Source organism: Diabrotica virgifera, chromosome 5 (assembly GCF_917563875.1).
Source record: "Diabrotica virgifera virgifera chromosome 5, PGI_DIABVI_V3a".
NCBI classification, from domain to species: Eukaryota; Metazoa; Arthropoda; class Insecta; order Coleoptera; family Chrysomelidae; genus Diabrotica; species Diabrotica virgifera.
Window position 1 is genome coordinate 246,159,251 of NC_065447.1, and position 19,329 is coordinate 246,178,579.

Here is a 19,329-nt window from a genome sequence, read left to right on the forward strand (position 1 = left end):
GAACATGACACATAAAAAAGAAACAATGAAACTTATAATTAAAGTTCAAAGATATTTTATTTACAAATCTGTATTATTTCTTTCTATTATTTTGTACGAAATTAAACAATCTAGATAACATTTGGATAATCTCTGTACAACTACAAGTGTTTGAAATTCTACAAATGCGACAAGTCCATTACAGCCACAGTCCGAGATATCTTACCCCATTTTCAGGTTAATTGGGGTGGGTAATAAGGAGTGCCCGTCGTCCTAAGGCCCCGTCTTTGTTTGTTTTGACTTATTTGACAGATGGGACGATTACGAAGGTGACTGTGTGTATTCTGAGGGGTTCGCAGAGGGCGCTGTAGGCGGCTTCAACCCATAATTTGTTTGTTTAGCCGAAATGGCTGGAAAACGAGGGTGTGACAAAGCATTAGATAATTTGGTGTATGAAAAATCAGAATGACGGAGACATATGATGCGTTATCACGAATCAGTAAAAAATTGATGTAAGTAAAAGGAAAAAATAATTTTAAAATCGATTAGATCTATACAAGGAGCAAATATTTTTGTCTCAAATGAGCTGCAAGCAAAGAATTATCAACATGAAAAGGAGGTCTATTAATTTTTATTAAATAAAACGAATATATGAAAGCTCTGAAAGAAGTACGTTAGGTATAAGGCACTAAAAGATCTAGGACTGAAAAAAAAAGGAATAAACACTTCTCATAGAAATGATAACAATAATATTAAAATGTAGTTACAGAGGTATAAATACAGTGAAAATGAGAGGAAAGGTATCAAATACTTTTTGAGTTAAGTTTACGCAGGAGTTAAATTGTGTTTCTGTGGTTTTCCAGGTTTTGTTAACTAATTTTGGTTTTTGTGAGGTTTCGGCAAAATCACACTAGCCATTGTCAGTTAAATTAGTTCTGCTTTCTTACTGATGTTTAAGAAGGTTTCTTTGACAGGTTACAAGATTTCTCATACATACTGACAAATTTATTAGACCAAGTGAAGTATACAAAAATACTTTAAATATACTTACTATTATTATAAAATATCTTATTCCCGAGGCAGACAAATCCAAAGACACAAAAATTATAATAAATAATACATTTACTAAAAACACTAATATGTATATCCTTTTAATGACTTATTTGCGCTGACAGCGCTGATACATACATATTTTGAAAGATAAGCAACGAACTACATACTGTCTGTGTGCGCATGCGCCCGGCATTATACAATTTCACTCTCGATCGTAAAGAAGTATAACTTCAAAAATTGGAGGAAACCTATGTCCAGCAGTGTACGTAAATTGGTTGGATGATGATGAAGTACACATCTCCACATTTACCGATATAGTCAGTATGGAGTAACATCAGCAACAACTTTATCATTTCAATTAAATAAGATCGATTAAAGCAACAGGGTAATAAGCGATATTAAACCACGTCCAATGAGATCCTAGCTTTTTATTTTTTTTTTTTTTCGTTGAAATTTTCGTTCGCCACAAATGTCAAAGAATTTACCCCAATCACACGCACACAATCCAATTATAATTCAACCTCAATCAACCCTTCGACTAATATTTGCCTTCACATACCGACTGACCGTTTTTCAAGCCCTTTTAGAACGTCGAAAACAATTTTAAAAAAGAATAAGTGCGGAAACAAATTGACAACGGTTGGTTTTTAAGTTTATTACTGTTCATCAATCAACAAGAATGTAAAAATAAATCGCCCTCCCAGAGATTTATCTCTCCATTAGGATTTGCTCACTCGCTATTTTCCTCTACATTTATCCCATATTTGTCGATAACTTGCAGACGGTTTGAATGTACGATTAAGCTTTTTTTTACTAAGTAAGTAAATTCTTGGAATGAATATTCCCCTTTTTTTAAATCAGTGGAGTTGGATAATGCACTCGTGCAAAATACATATTATCTATAAAGATATAGTCCGTCCGCTATAACTTTTCCCATGCGGCACGATTCATTTTCAATCAAATTTATAAGTCAAAACAGAAAGTGAAACGTACACCGATGTGTGTAGTATATGTATAGTATACAGTATACAAAATGTATATACACATCGACGTTCGTTTCAATTTATGTTTTGACTTAATTTGATGGAAAATGAATCGTACCGCATGGGAAAAGTTACAGCGGACGGACTATATCTTTTATAAAGTGATTAAAAAGTGATGGAAAAAAAAATTATGAGTTGCTCCTACACCTGTTTTTATATATTAATTATGGATAAAATACATTTCATACAAGTTGGTTTCTATTTAAAAACCAGTATATTCATAAACCAGTCTATACATCAATAAACCCAAGATTGAATCAATAACGAACAAAGAAAAGGTATCTTTTATAAATTAAGTCTTCTCTACAAACACCTTAGGTTTTATACTTGCAGCTAATTTTCAGATATTTCCGGGCATGCATCATCAGCTCCCCTCTTTCCCTATTCGATCTCAGCCGTCAAGCTACTTCGTCGTGTATATTCTGAAGATAGCGGTTTCTACCCAATGGGAGTCGTAACCAGATTGTTAACCCTGTGCACTTTCAGAATGTGTTGGAAGTTACGTTTACAGAACAAGACTGTGGTTGACCTCACTTTGTCTTAGTTAACGACCAGCAGTTTAAATTCGAGGACGCCATGAGTTTTTAAGGGGATGGGTACGTATTTTCTGCTGCAATACTATTCAAATGGGGATTCATTTTTTTTTTCAAATCCTGAGAAAACTAGTAAGTATTTTTGAAAAATTTAAAGGCAGAATGAGAGATTACGTTATTAGCGAGGGCCGAAAGTCCCTGAGAACTTCTATAATGTTTATTTTAATAAGTTACAGGGGTCAAAAGCTAAGAGAAAATTTAGTGTGATTTTTAATTTCAAATATCTCATTCAAAATAAACTTTCTATTTATTCTAAGGGACTTTCGGCCCTCGGTAATAATTTAGTGTTCCATTCTGCGTTTAAATTTTTCAAAATATTTATTGGTTTTTTCAGGATTAAAAAAAAATGAACACAATGTCCGTGGTAATATTTTCCAAATCTATCTTTGTCTTACAACGTACTCAGTCTAATAGAATATTGTCAGCATATTGTCAGTCACACAGTGACAATCAGTGACAATTTTAAATATTTGACATGGCATCGGGAATATTTTGAGTTGTTGATTAAATAATATTGATATATTTTGGAGGGTCTTATACCAGAGTGAACTATGTCCATTTTATTTGTTTTTAATTTTTCATTGTCATTATAAGACCAATTATTATTTTAAACTTTTGCCAAAATGAACTATGTGAATAAAAGCAAACATCAGCTGGAAACTAAAAAATTCTATTTAGCAAAAGATTGGTAGTACTGGTAGTCATATGCCACAGTGAACCATCATCCAGTCCAAGATGGCTTTCCGTGCACATAGTTCATTTCGTCATCACATTGTTGATGGAAATTCTAGTGAAGATGAAGTGGCTTATTTCAGTAGTGGGTCTTCAGATGATTACCATCCAAGTTCTGATTCGGATATTACGGAATCAGGTAGAGTAAGATAATAATATTTATTAATATAAATCATTATAAAAGTATGGTCATGTTTTGGAATGTTTCTGTTGCCAAAGTGAACCATGTGCGAATTTATCTCTTGCGGTGTCCGCTGGGAGCGCTTGTGAAATATGAGCAGTTGTACCAACGTAAGAACATAGTTTTTACCTACCTATATTAGAATGAAGCAATATATCTCATCATTTTTGTATGGCAATTGTAAAAAAATATAAAATCACATAGTTCACTTTAGCAAAAGAGAATGAAAATTGTCTGTCTTATGCATAGTGAATGTGTGTTTAAAAGTGTTTTTTATGGATTATAACATAAAAAGTAATGTTATTTGTAAAATATTTACTTATAAAAAATATTAATATTTTGTGTCTTTTACAGATGAAGAAAATACCAGAGGACAGGAAGAGTCTCAAAACAAGAAGAGACAATCTGATCCTAAGAAAAGGACTTCATGAGGACTTCAACAGTATGGATGCATTAGAACAAAATCTGGTAAGACGTAAAAAAGATGAAGAAAAAGAAGAGTGGTTAAAAATAAAACTGAAAACCATCCAGGAGCTGTGGAATTCAAATACACACATAACAAATTGATGCAACTTTATTCAGTAAATATAAATAAGAGATTGAAAGGTCGACGTGTAAACCTAGCTTCTTTAAACTTAGGCATTCTTTACACTGAACGAAGAAAATTAAGTCAAGCAAAACTTAATATTAGATCACTTTTGCAATTCGTACAACCATGCCATCACCAATTTTACAGTAAACTTCAACAAAGTGAAGTATTGGAAGATAACATTGAAGAAGAGAATGACAATAACAATGAAGAGGAAAATCAGATGAACAATGCGATCTAAATATTGCTACTATTGCTATAAGTTTTTTCTACTTTAATGACAAAAAAAGCAAGCTCATTAGCAGAACCCAATTAAAAAGTATTTTGCACATCATATTTGAAAGATTATTTGGTTGAAAAATCTGATTTTTGTTGGCAAAAAAATATATTAATTTGTCTGGACTAAATTACAGTTCTGTTTATCTCAAAAGAGATATGTTACTATCAACATTAACAGTGTTGCCAAACTAAATTTTGTTATTTTGAGTGTAAATTTTTCCAGCGATCTCCGAGGGTATAATACATACTCTTCAAAAGAAGTGCTATACCTACATTATACAGGGTGTAACAAAAATACAGGTCATAAATTAAACCACATATTCTGGGACCAAGAATAGTTCGAATGAACCTAACTTACCTTAGTACAAATATGCACACAAAAAAAGTTACAGCCCTTTGAAGTTACAAAATGAAAATCGATTTTTTCGAATATATCGAAAACTATTAGAGATTTTTTGTTGAAAATGGACGTGTGGCATTCTTATGGCAAGAACATCTTAAAGAAAAATTATAGTGAAATTTGTGCACCCCATAAAAATTTTATGGGGGTTTTGTTCCCTTAAACCCCCCAAACTTTTATGTCCGTTTCAAATAAATTATTATTCTGGTGCCATTAGTTAAATTAAATATGTTTAAAACTTTTTTGCCTCTTAGTATTTTTTTCGATAAGGCAGTTTTTATCGAGTTGCGGCTTCTTTTTTAATATGTTTACATAAAAATTGTATGAGGGTTTTGTTCCTTTAAACCCCCCAAATGTTTGTGTACGTTCCAATTAAACTATTACTGCGGTACCATTAGTTAAACACAGTGTTTTTAAAACTTTTTTGCCTCTTTGTATTTTTTTGATAAAGCATATTTTATCGAGATGTGGCTTCTTTTTTAATATGGTTCAAAATATACCTAAAAAGGTAAATCATAAATAAATTTTCATATTATTACAAAGTCTCCATAATCCTACTTTACCATATACAAATATGTGGTGGATTTGACAAATATTCAAATATCTCGATAAAAACTGACTTTTGGAAAAAGTACTAAGAAACAAAAAAGTTTTTAAAAACTTGTGTTTAACTAATGGCGCTACAATAATAATTAAATTGAAACGTACACAAAAGTTTGGGGGGGTTTAAAGGAACCAAACCCCCATAAAATTTTTATGGGGTGTCTAAATTTCATTATAATTTTTTCTTAAAATACTACCGCCATAACAATACCACATGTCCGTTTTTAATAAAAAATCTCTAATAGTTTTCGATATATTGGAAAAAATCGATTTTCATTTTGTAAATTCAAAGGGCTGTAACTTTTTTTCCGTGCACATTTGTACTAAGGTAAGTTATGTTCAATCGAACTATTTTAGGTCCCAGAATACGCGATTAAATTTATGACCTGTATTTTTGTTACACCCTGTATAAGCATTGCGTGCGTCTTATACTATTTATATAAACATACACATAATGTATTGTATATACGTAATACGTACAGAATTTATTTCTGCGATGCGATAACGGTCGCGAATTCCATGCTTTTCCCCATCCAAAAAGTACACAACGCCGCTAAAGAAGTTTTCACTTCAAAAACTGTACCAAATCTTTGACGGAATATTAGATCGTCCCCTTGATTTGGCAATGGTATTAAATGGCGAATGAACTGGATATGATAAGAGAAGGAACTAACTTTTTTGTCAAAACTTTTGTAATTTTGTATTTTTTACGATTTTTTAGTTATTAGAATATTATTAGTTAAATTAGATTTATAATTATTATAAATATTCTATTATGCTATGTATTATTTGATTATTATTTATCGAATTGACGCTCAAAAGGCTCGCGCTGTCAAATACCATTTAATGCACTCGCTCCATAATTCACCATTCTTTATTTTTAAACAATTTATCGTATGCAAATAATTCTATTAACAGGTCCATTGGCTAATTAATTAAAATGATCAATACACATCGACGGTTTTAATATTCCATTTAAAAGGCTCTATCGCTGAATTTAATTGACTGTATATTCGAAAGGCACAATAAAGGCTAAACCCGGCACAATAAATTTAAAGTCCCGTCTCATTTGCAAGCTACTATAATTTCTTAATGTGTTTATTAGTATTTTCCATTAGTTAATGAATTAGTGGTAGTTCTTATCCGGTTTAGCATCATGTAATATATGGCTTGTTATATTTTGTAAAGCACCAGGATCGGCGTGTAGGATATGCTAATCAGCAGAATATTTACATAGTTTTGTCTTGCCGAAAGTACCTAACAACAACTTCAACAAATATTATTCGAATTAGTAAAGCTGGGATCCAAGAGAACGTGGCATGACACGCGTGGTCCTACCCAATTCCACTTGAGGGACGCGATTCTTTCGACGACGTCCGTTGTTTTTGTTCTACGATGTATTTCTTCGTTTGGGATTCGGTCCCTCAGGGAGACACCCAACATCTGGCGCTCCATAGCCCTCTGAGTTATGCGAATCTTGTTCACTACCTTTTTTGTGAGTGTTAATGTTTCCGCTCCATAAGTGAGTACAGGCAATACACACTCGTCAAAGATTTTCCTTTTCAGGCATATGGGTAAGTCCGATTTAAATACATAGCTCAGTTTACCAAACGCTGTCCAGGCTAATCCTATGCGACGTGGGAGCTCGCACGTCTGGTTTTTCCTTGGTTTTTTTTTGGTTTTTCCTTGGTAAATGCATTCATTGAAATGTTTGACCAAAACCTGGATAATTTTATTTCCACCTTGTTTGATTGCCTCGATCACTACTTCGTCATCGCCAGGGGATTCATTATTTTTCATTTCTGAAAGTGTCTTTTTAATTTCGTATGGTGTTACTTCTGGGATTAATTCTGATCCCTGATTTGTCATTTTGGGCAGGGCCTGATCTTGCCTTGCGTTGGTGCTCTCATACATTTCGCGATAAAACGATTCGACAACCTTAAGGATTTCGGCTCTATCCGTAACAATGTTGTTGTCTTTCTTACTTATTCTGTACATATTTTTGTTGCCAATGTTATTCGTATTTCGCCGCAAAACTTTTAAACTTTAGTTTTCTTGAATTATTTGAGTTATTTCTCTTGTACTGTTGGATATCTTTATTTAATTTCTTTAGTGTTGTGTAGTTGGAGTCGTATTTTTTCGTCAGTTGTCTTCTTTTACTTAGTAACTCTTTGCTATTTTGGCTTAATTTTTCTTTATGGGTCACCACCGTCGGGCAGCACTCCCTTTCGGTTCCTTTTAGTGCCTTCGTTATGAGATTATTTGCTAGTTCGATGTCTTCTATTTCGTTTTCTCTACTACGTCTTGTATACGTCTGGTTAGTATATCTTCATAGAGGTCGTTGTTTTCTGGGGGAATCCAATTCTTCTTTCGTGTTTTGAAGATCATCTTTGTTCTTTCCAAGTTGACATTTAATTGTATCCTTGCTCGGATTAATCTGTGGTCGCTTCCTATCGAAAATGTGTTAAGTACTTCAACATCTTTAATTATTTCTTTTCTATTCGTTATGATAAAATCTATCTCATTTTTGACACTGCCATCTGGGTTTATCCATGTCCATTTACTCTGAGGCTTTTTATCGAAGAAAGAGTTCATCCTGGATAAATTTTTAAGAAGTTAAGCAGTCTTTGCCCTCTTTCATTTCTTTCGCCGTACCCATACTTGCCCATTGCTACTTCTGCATCATCTTGTTTAAAGCCCATTTTCGCATTAAAGTCGCCCATAATAATTATTGTGTAATATGCTGGTGTAGTATGTAATGCTGTTTGTAGGTCATCATAAAATTTTTCAATTTCTTCATACGAGTGGCTAGTCGTTGGAGCATATGTCTGAATTATCTTAAGGTTATATCTTGCATTTAGTGTGAAGATGAGGTACACAATTCTGGGACTTTCGCTATTAATTTTAGTTATATCTTGGCCGTGCTTTCTATGTATAATGAATCCTACTCCACCATTTGGAGTGTCCTACTCCACCTTTAGGAGTAATTTGGGTTTCTCTTCTTCGTCTGATTTCGCTGAAGCCGATGATGTCCCATTTTATTGTTTTTAGCTCTTCCTCCAGTTTCATCATCTTCTGGTCCGATATAAGAGTTCTAACATTGTATGAGGTGATATGCATTCGTCGTTCTTTGTGGTAGCCTGTTTTTTCCGGGGATTCTTAGCACCCTCTGCCCCAACCCTTTTCCACCCGCTAACTTGGCTGGGGGTGTTGGAGCCACCGGAGACTGAGGGCCGTTCAGTAGTTTCGTCTTTCATGGAAATTTGCCTTTCGGGCTTTAGCCATTAAAACGCCACGTTTGGCTAGTACGTGTTGGCGAGTTGGTTAGGTGTGGAGGGAGTAAAGGGTAGAGATGGGAATGCTTTGGGTTTGGACATGGTTTCTCCGGTAAAGAGACACTAAATTATTTATAACAAATTCCCGTTATTTCTGACGAAAAAGTTTAGAATTAAATTAAATTCGAATTTAGCAGGTCAAAATACATAAAAATACACTGAAACTTCGTCAAAAGTTTTAGCAGGTCAAAACAGGTACATAAGAATACACTAAAACCATGAATATCAGGCAGTGACGAAGGAAAGTATCCGACAGAGCAGAATGGAAAAACATCGTTAACCAGGCCAAGACTCACAAAGGGTTGTAGCGCCATTAGAAGAAGAAGAAGAAGAAGAAGAAGAAGAAGAAGAAGAAGAAGAAGAAGAAGAAGAAGAAGAAGAAGACACTGAAACTTCGTAGACTTTGATCAAAGACGAAACAGCCCTGCCTCTAGACTAAAGGTACGATGTGTCTCCAGAACTATCTTCATTTTTGTGTACGCCAAATTAAAAAAAGGATGTGTGTGTACTTTGTAAGCAAGTAAGAAGTTATACTTCTATTATATGATTTCAACGAAATCTTTAAACTTTAAACAGTTTATTTATATTTTATTTAAATATTAAACTAATTTTAATACTCACTACTTTCCAAAAAATTTTATTAAAACAATACCAAAAATTAAAAAAAAATAAAAGAATAAAACACACGCAAACACAATTTATTAGATATGAAGATTGGTAGAAATTGTATTGGTAATCAAATAGCTAGGTACTAGGTAAATACTAGCTAGGTACCTACATTTTCCAAATAGGTATGTAGGTCCTAATATTTAATTACAATACTGAAACATTTAAAATTACGTACCTATTGCTTTTAAAAACTATTTAAAAAGTCACTACAATTATAAACTTGCTTTTTGTGTCTGTCCTCACAACAATAAAAACTAATAGACTACATACAATTTGTTTACCCATAACCATTGACGTATTAATAAAATAACCGATATATTGAACAATTGTTGACAGGTCATTGTAATTACCCAATCAGAGGACGTAGAACGTTTAAGCTGCGCCGGGTACCAAGATTTTGATGATTTCGCGCACATATAAATTTACTCCCAACCCGCCTAAAGCAGTATAACTTCAAAAATAAACAAAGTCGCATTTATCCGTCATAAAGAAGTAAACCATTTTTCTGAACACATAAAATAGACAATAGACTTATAGACTTATCGAGTGCCGGACCTGTTCGTGTTGATTGTATTCCTAGTTCGTGATAGTCATCTGCTACAAAATAATGGGAGTGAAACAGGAAATTGTACATTTGAAACAAGCAAACAAAAGCGTACAGTCGAACGCAACGCAAACCTCTTATCTCCGATCGTTTCTCTAAAGAACTGATATCTAATTTGTATCTAAAAAGGCCTTTAATGCCAGTGGCCGAAGTGTACGATGGCGTGATCTTTAACAGTGTTTTAAATGCCCATGTTTATATAACTCTATTAGTTATTATTGATTTTATAGCTAAAAATCTTATATGAATAAAATGTTCTTGATAAAAAAAATTATTTAAATGAAATTTTCGATTAATACATAATACAAGGATCAGTCATCATATATGATGAACAGTGTTTTAAATGCCCATGTTTATACAAGGTGTTTGGTAAAGAATAGGTCATAGCTTAACCTTAGATTCCTGAGAATACAATAGGTCGATTTAAGCTAATTTACCTTAGTACAAAAGTTGATGATAACCGAAATACAGGGTGTCAAAGTTACACTTTTATTTTGTTTATTTTTGAATATTTCCTGACAGGCATGGGACAACAACACGAAATTTGGTAAGTGGTGCTGGTACTATACACCCTACTAAATTATGTTAAACAAACGTTTCTGGCTACTACCAGGGGCGTACGACAAGGGAACGTGAATGGTTTACCCTTCTCAAATTCTACGCCACTGGCGAAATTTCTACTTTAGTGCAATTTTTTTGATTCTCCATACTTTCTATGTAAATAACGTACTGTTTATTCGTAAAGATAAAGCCATTAGTTTTCGAGATATTTGAAGCTCAAAACGAAGGAGCATAATACATTAGTCAAAATAAGTGTGCCTTTTCATTTTTAACTTCAAATATCTCGAAAACTGATGACTTTATCGTTACGAATCAAGAGTATATTATTTGGATAGAAAGGATTGGAGAACCTAAAAATTATGCTAAAATAGCAGTTTCATCAGTAACGTAGAATTTGGGAAGGGTCACCATTCATTTTCCCCTGTCGTACGCCTCTGGCAGTAGCCAGCAACGATTATTTAACATAATTTAGTAGGATGTACAGTGCCTACATTTTCTGCCAAGTATGACATGGATATGTCAATGTATTTTAAAGTATTCTTTTTTTAATAAAATTTATTCTTTATTTAAAACTTTAAGAACTATGTGTGCCCGGTACTATAAAACTATTTGACATATCCTTATGATACTTGGCAGAAAGTGTAGGTACTCTACACTGTGTACACCCTACTAAATTATATTAAATAATCGTTTCTGGTTAATACCAGAGGCGTACGACAGAGGAAAGTGAATGGTTGACACTTCCCAAATTCTACGCCACTGAGGAAACTGCTATTTTAGCATAATTTTTAGATTCTCCAATACTTTCTATGCAAATAATATACTCTTCATTCGTAACGATAAAGTCATCAGTTTTCGAGATATTTGAAGTTAAAAATGAAAAGGCACACTTATTTTGACTAATGTATTATGCTCCTTCGTTTTGAGCTTCAAATATCTCGAAAATTAATGGCTTTATCGTTACGAATAAACAGTACGTTATTTACATAGAAAGTATGGAGAATAAAAAAATGGCACTAAAGTAGAAATTCTACGCCAGTGGCGTAGAATTTGGAAAGGGTCAACCATTCACGTTCCCCCGTCGTAGGCCTCTGGTAGTAGCCAGAAACGTTCGTTTAGCATAATTTAGTAGGCTGTAAAATACCAGCACCACCTACCAAATTTCGTGTTGTTGTCCCATGCCTGTCAGGAAATATTCAAAAATAAATAAAATAAAAGTTTAACTTTGACACCCTGTATTTCGGTTATTATCAACTTTTGTACAAAGGTAAGTTAGCCCTAATCGACCTATTTTAACCTTAGGAATCTAAGGTTAAGCTATGGCCCATTCTTTACCAAACACCCTGTATAATTCTATTAGTTATTATTGATTTTATTGCTAAACATCTTATATGAATAAAATGTTCTTGATAAAAAAAATTATTTAGATGAAATTTTCGATTACTGCATAATACAAGGGTCAGTCATATTTATGATTTGTTTAGAAACTGTATTATGTCTTAAGGCAAGTATCCACTATGTTGGCGCTCCTGCAACTGCTCCACATAGTGGACACGTTGGCGCTTCCGGACCGTGCAACAGAGCGCGCTCCGCCTCGGTGCTCCAATCAGTGGCGCTTTATATGTATCGATTGAAGCAGTTGCAGGGAGCGCGAAGTGCCATCCTAGTAAATAAGTGGGTGTAAATCGAAGCTAGGACAAAAATAATCCCGGACAAAAAATTCCCACAAATTATCCCCGGACAAAAAATTCCCGGACAAAAAATACCCAGACAAATAATTCTCGGACAAAAAATCCCCACAAAAAATCCCGGACAAATAATCCCCACAATTTTTTTTGCACAAAATATCCCCACAATAAATCCCGGACAAAACAATCCCCAAGAAATATTTGCTGCCGAATAGTTCTTTAAAAGTTTTCCCGAAATTTTACCAAATTTCGATTTCCAATTCCATGCTGAAAACTTCAAATTTTACATGACAAAGGAGTGAGAGTTTTTTCAAAAATCGTGGAAGATATGGGGAATAAGCTAAGGCCCCGTTCTCATGACAGGCACTTAACGTGCGTTTTGATAACGCGCGATTACAACAACTACGTACATTTTACTTGAGACGGTTCACATGCCAACGCGCGTGTTAATGACCTAAAACGCGCGTTAGCATGTGAACGGTCTTAAGTAAAATGTACCTACGTAATTGTAATCGGACGTTATTAAATCGCGCGTTTTCAAGCGCCTGTCAAGAGAACGGGGCCTTAGCTCATTCCCCATATCTTCCACGATTTTTGAAAAAACTCACACTCTTTTGTCATGTAAATTTTGAAGTTTTCAGCATGCAACGAGAATTCGAAATTTGGTAAAATTTGGGGAAAACTTTCAGGGAACTATTCGGCAGCAAATATTTCTTGGGGATTTTTTGTCCGGGATTTTTTGTGGGGATATCTTGTCCAAAAAAATTGGTGAGGATTATTTGTCCGAGATTATTTGTTGGGATTTTTTGTCCGGGGATTATTTGTCCGGGGATTTTTTGTCCGGGGATTTTTTGTCCAGGGATAATTTGTGGGGATTTCTTGTCCGGGATTATTTGTCCGGGGATTATTTGTGCGGACCCCATGTAATCTTTCATTATTCTACTTCAACTGCCTTTATCAATCGAAGATCGACAAAACCTATAGCAAATTTGTCTTCCTCTTGGGTTTTCCTCGACAATTCGTTTGACGGGCCAAGCTATCAAATCAAATCTCGAATGTTCCCAAACCAAGAGCACTTTTAATGTACTGTTATTCGTCTACCCTCGATATTACCCTATATTATGGGTTGAAAGAAGTGAAATATTTCCTGACTCATTACGTGACCAAGACATGTAGCTATAATTTTAATCAACTCACTTATCCTGATCATTCCAGTGCAAGATCTTGACTTGAACATTGATGACTGATTTCTATACCGATATGGATTGGCATCGATTATAATGTAGTATCGCAAACTAAAGCTCAATATAAATATAAGCTATTGGCTATTGACTAAAAAACCGAAAACCGGTTTTTGGAATAACCGATTTTTTTGACCAGTTATAACCGCCTGGTTAAACCGCCATTGGTCAGTTATTACCAGATTGTAATTGTAATGTACAATTCAATACAATGAATCATCATCGTAGTGATGATTATGGGAAAAAATATATGACAAGATTTTGTGCAATAAAAATGTTTATATTTATCAATGATGTATTATTTGGTATGGCTACATATACTTCTGGTATATCGTCGGTGATGTGACAATACCTCCTATCTGCTTTTTCATGAATTTTGTAGGAGACGAAAAACCATTTTTAGGGTCATCTCCAGTTTTCACATGTAAATTTTGACATGTTTTGTAGTAAATAGATAGTTGAATTTACTACAAAACATGTCAAAAAATATAAATATGAAAATACGAGGTGTCTGTAAAAAAGTTTTTAGTCTCTTACAAAACTCATGAAAAAACAAATCGGAGGTATTATGCCACATCAGCGACTATATCCAGGGAATGTATAAAAAATATACTGTGAATGTCCAAAGAACATTCGTAGACATTCATGGAATGTTCCACCAAGACATTCAAGGAATGTTTAAAATGCAGAATATATTAACGACAGAGGACTTTCCTGGGACATTTAGGGGATATTCCTGCGCTTTTGAAGATATTCCAGGAATGTTTTCAATATCCTATGTGTACATTCTAGGAACATACATGTAATGTTTGGTGTTATTAGGGTTAGACCCAACCGTAAACCCTGGAATGAAGACGAAGTCGTCTTACACGTTATAACATCGTCTATCAAGTTTATGGTAATAATTTAAAATGTTTGCATAATTTAAAACAGTCGGTACCACCGATACATACATAATGTTCAATCTTAAACTCATAAATATAGCGTTTAGTTAAATATATTATAACCGCTCCGCATATTTTTTAATATAATCCTTCCATCAATCACCGCACAAATCCAATATCACCCCGTGGTATCATCGAAACCTTAAGCTTTCCACTGCAACATTATTTGTTTGTTTTCGTCGATATGCTACTGCGTATTGAATTATCAGCTTGAACATTACTCATCAACTTATAAAATATGACGCTTTTGATTTATGCATAGTGGAAAATGACATCAACAATGGAAATTTATCCATGAATAGCCATCAGATAAATCAGAACACACAGATCGCAATTATTTATATACATTACTCAATACCGTCTAAATATTTTGCTGTGGGCAAATAAAATATATTTTGTGTAATCAGTTGATGTGTACCTATAGCTAAATTGTTGTAACGGTTTGGGGGCAGCTTGATAAATTATAATAAAATGTTATATTGTAAATATTTATATAATATAGATAAATTATTGTTTTGTATTAATTTTACTATATTTTAAATGTTATCAATAATTTATGAAATGCATGGTTGTGGTCGTTGTATATCCTACAGTTTGATTTAATTTCAGGTAAATTTGAACCACGTGTTTGCCCTAATTTTCATACAACTTGTGCAAATAATTATTGGAGGTATCCTCTGCTATCCCTTTTATTGCTTTTATTTAACCCAAAAAATATCATTTTACCAATATCGAAATAAAGACCAGAAAGGCACCGGGTTCCGATAAAAATGATAGGTACAGAATATTTACTTCGCTTTGGCAAATATGCTAAGAAATGTCTGGCTGATGTCTGTCGAGATATCGTAGCCGTATTAAAATGCATTGTAAAATGCATATTAAAGCCATATTAAAATCAGGAAATCAAATCATCTGTATTTCCGAGGCTGCCCTTGGGCTTTTTTGCCCTTGTCTTTTTGACGTGAGCCTGCGACAAGCTAGCTAGCTGGATTTGCATGTTAGCTAAATCGGCTGTCAATTTATCAATGTTGCTTTCAAGAGCGTTAGAAGCTTCACGAAAGTACCCATCACGAGACAGAAAAAATGACAGTATCCAGCAAAACAAACAACAGACCGGGGAGAAAAGCAAGATTTACCGGAAGTTACCAAGAAAATGTCGGTTCACAGTGAATTAAGTAATTTTTCCTTCTCCTCGAATAAACTTTGCATTGTTTTTTTTTTCATTTTTCAATTTTCATTATAATATGTATATACTATGTATTATCTATCGTCTTGGTCACTCGGAAGGGGGTATATAGCATTACGCTATAATTACTATTTCTGCTAATTTTATTTTTTTCTTAATTTTTAATTATTTTTTCTCAAAATCGAAACGACGTTAGTCATTTAAAATCCACATGTAAATAAAAACGGAATGTATCCTTCACCATCTGTTTTTCGTTTGTGCGGTGTAACAAACTGCACCCTCATAAATTAAGTACTATATCAGACAACTGTGTCAACAACTCACTAATGCATTCAAGGGCGTTTTCTTAAAACTGCAAAAGTATACACCAGACCTAAATGATTTATTGTCATCTGGTGAGAGGGAAGGAACATAAACAGATTATCGTTGTGGTTTTCTTTTTAGTCACGACACAGCTGGTGAACGATTCACACACCAATCGTTCGGCCCTTTTCCTAAACCAAGCGCAATACCTTTTTGTACCAACATAAATAAAATATTTACCGTTCGTTTTGTTACATTCATTTCAATCAATTCCGTCAACATCACCACCGGAATAGGAGCAACCCCATCGTCACAACCCCCCAACCTAGAGGACCAGAATTTTCTGCCTGGGTTTATTCCCATAGTCGAGCAGTTCCAGTTTTCAGGCGCCGGAGACTCGCCTTTCACCCCCTCTCGTCTGCTCGATAACGCGCATCCATTGTGCGCCATGTACCCAGTGGTTATACGACACATTTGTGTCTTCGAGGGCGTGAAAGTAGGATTTTTTGGCAGAGCTGAGTTGTATTCCTAGAACATCCTGAATTATTTGTCAGGAGACAGTGGGCATTGCTTAGAGTTTTAATACAATCTGGGTCTCGACAACCCATCTCGTCTTCAAGACCCTTTACCAACATTAACCACCTAGCACGGAATAGATCAACACACCTTACATTCATAGATTTAGAAAAAACATATGATAACATACCTATCTCCAAACTATGGCAGGTACTCCAGGAAACTTCAATCAATCATACACTCACAAAGGCTATTCAGAATATATACAACAACATGGAAGCCCAGATAAAATTAGGCAACAGAATATCGGAACCATTCAGAGTCAATAAAGGACTACGACAGGGGTGCTGCATATCACCGACACTTTTTAAAATCTATATTGGTAAAGCTCTCCACCAGTGGAAATCGAAATGCAAAGGAAATCTCGAGTACATGACACGAAAATTGAATGAGAAATTTGAAAAATGGGGTTGGATAATGAACATGGAAAAGATGGTGTACCTCTGCGTAAGAACGGAAACTACTGACCTGCAACTGGAAAACAATAAAACAATAAAACGATGTGAAGAATGTAAATACCTGGGAATAAATTTTAACAAAGAAGGCACGGATGATGCAGAGATAAACAGTAGAATAAATAAAGCTAGAAAAATAATCAAATCTCTGAATGGAATATTATGAAGTACTGAAATAGGAAAACAAAGAAAATTGAGAATATATGACACAATGATAAAAAGCACACTGCTGTACGGATATGAAACATGGCGTCTGAAAGAACATTAAATAAGGAAAATAGAAGCCACAGAAATGGATGCACTAAGAAGAGCAGCTAGAAAAACGAAACTTGATAGGGTTCGAAACAACACAATTATGGAAGAAATGGATCTAAAAGAAACTGTGACCGACTGCATAGATAGAAAACAGCTTATATGATATGGGCATGTTCAAGAATGCTAGAAGAAAAACTACCAAAGAAAGTAGCAAAAGGGATACCACCGGAACACAGGAAACGAGGAAGACTAAAGAAATCGTGGATGGAAGGAGTTCGAAGATCAATGAGCGAACGAGGATTGACAGAGGATGATTGTAATGATAGGACGCGATGGCAATTGTCTGTCCATCCTCAGTGAACTCTTATATTTGCTTAATACTCGAAGAATCAAACAGTGGTTGGATTTAAAAGGCAATTTACATTGTTAAATTGTAAAATTGAAACGGCTTATACCCTATTTTCATGGATAACTTCCAGGAACATGAAGAATCCCCACACGAAGATATTCAAACAACTGTTTGGTCTACTTACGTCTGCCAAAAAAGCTAATTAACTAAAACCCGGGAACTATCCCGTTTTAATTTAAATATATTTAAATTGATACCCAGTAACTAAGCAGGCTAACTGTAGTTGCACAGATCCGATCCTATCCCTAAGAATACATACTAATGAGTTTTTCAGAAAAGGCTAAAAAACCGTTGCTTTCATTGACCTATCAGCTCTATACGATACCGTCTGGAAACAAGAATTAATCTGCAAACTACTCCGTGCCATTCTATGTCAAAAAATAACGAAACTCAATCTTATAAGTGTTGAAAATAAAGCTTTAATAAAAAATTCCGCAGAGGTCTGTTTTTACAATCTACCGAATGATTTATCTAATTTACTGAATTATCTCTTACAACTTATCATCATCATCATGCAACCTCTTCTGTCCACTGCTGGACATAGGTCTCTCCCATTTTTCGCCACTCTCCACGGTTATGTGCGTCTTGTTGACATTTCTTGGACTTTCGTTTAATGTCGTCCATCCAGCGTGTTGGCGGTCGTCCTCTGCTGCGTTTATCTTCTCTTGGGCACCAGCCAATTAGTTTTCTGGTCCATCTTGAGTCTTTTAGTCTCGCTATGTGACCTGCCCAATTCCATTTCAGCTTGGCTATACGTTCGACGACATCAGTGATACATGTTCTTTTCCTTAGCACTTGGTTCCTTATTTTGTCTTTTTTTTGTCACGCCGAGAATCGATCTGTCCATGCGCCTTTGTGCCATTTGCATTTTTAGTGCTTTGTTTTTTGTGAGCGTGAGTTTCTGCTCCGTATGTCATAATAGGAAGAACGCGTTGGTCAAATATCTTCCGTTTCATAGCTATCGGGATGTTGCTCTTAAAGATGTCTTTTAGTGAACCATACGCCGCCCAAGCAAGTGTTATTCGTCGTTGAAATTCGCAGGTCTGAGTATTCTTGCTTATTCTGATTTCATAACCGAGATATACATATGTACTTTTCTGTCAATTCTACCACTTGATCAAAAATGAACAACCATTTTCAATTTCGTTGCAACACGAAACTACAGCCGCTTCATTATTCTAGTTCAATCAGAGAGTGCAGTAAGCACCTCTACCGGTTTCGAAACTTATTAGTCTCTCATCACGAGGCACATATGCTGCTCTCTCTGACCCAACTAGTACAAAACCCCAGCATGCAGTCACGGATTGCAACGAACAAAATGGCAGAGATGCCATAGCGGCAACTGCTAGCAAAAGACTAAGTTTTCAATCTAATAGCACATAAAACAATATCAAAAAATGTTACTCTACATCCTACCAGATTGAAAACAATGGGAACCTTCTCTGGTAACACTTTCGAGGCTTCTACAATTTGCAAGACATAACGGATGCTGAGACTAAGGAAGATCGGGGAATTTTACAATTTATAATTCACGTCCCATCTGCTCAGCGCGATAAAGTTCCAACGAGAATGGTTCCTTTCGTACTCCAATCATAGTAAAAATTTAAATCAAAAATGAATAACCATTTTCAATTTGGTTGCAACACGAAAC

The 19,329-nt window shown here is 34.7% G+C and overlaps 1 protein-coding gene across 2 annotated transcripts in view; it reads right to left on the reverse strand.

The window, feature by feature from the left end:
- The window catches only part of LOC126884758 (1-phosphatidylinositol 4,5-bisphosphate phosphodiesterase epsilon-1-like), an 890,827-nt gene that overhangs the window by 808,846 nt on the left and 62,652 nt on the right, over positions 1–19,329 (reverse strand). The window lies entirely within an intron of this gene.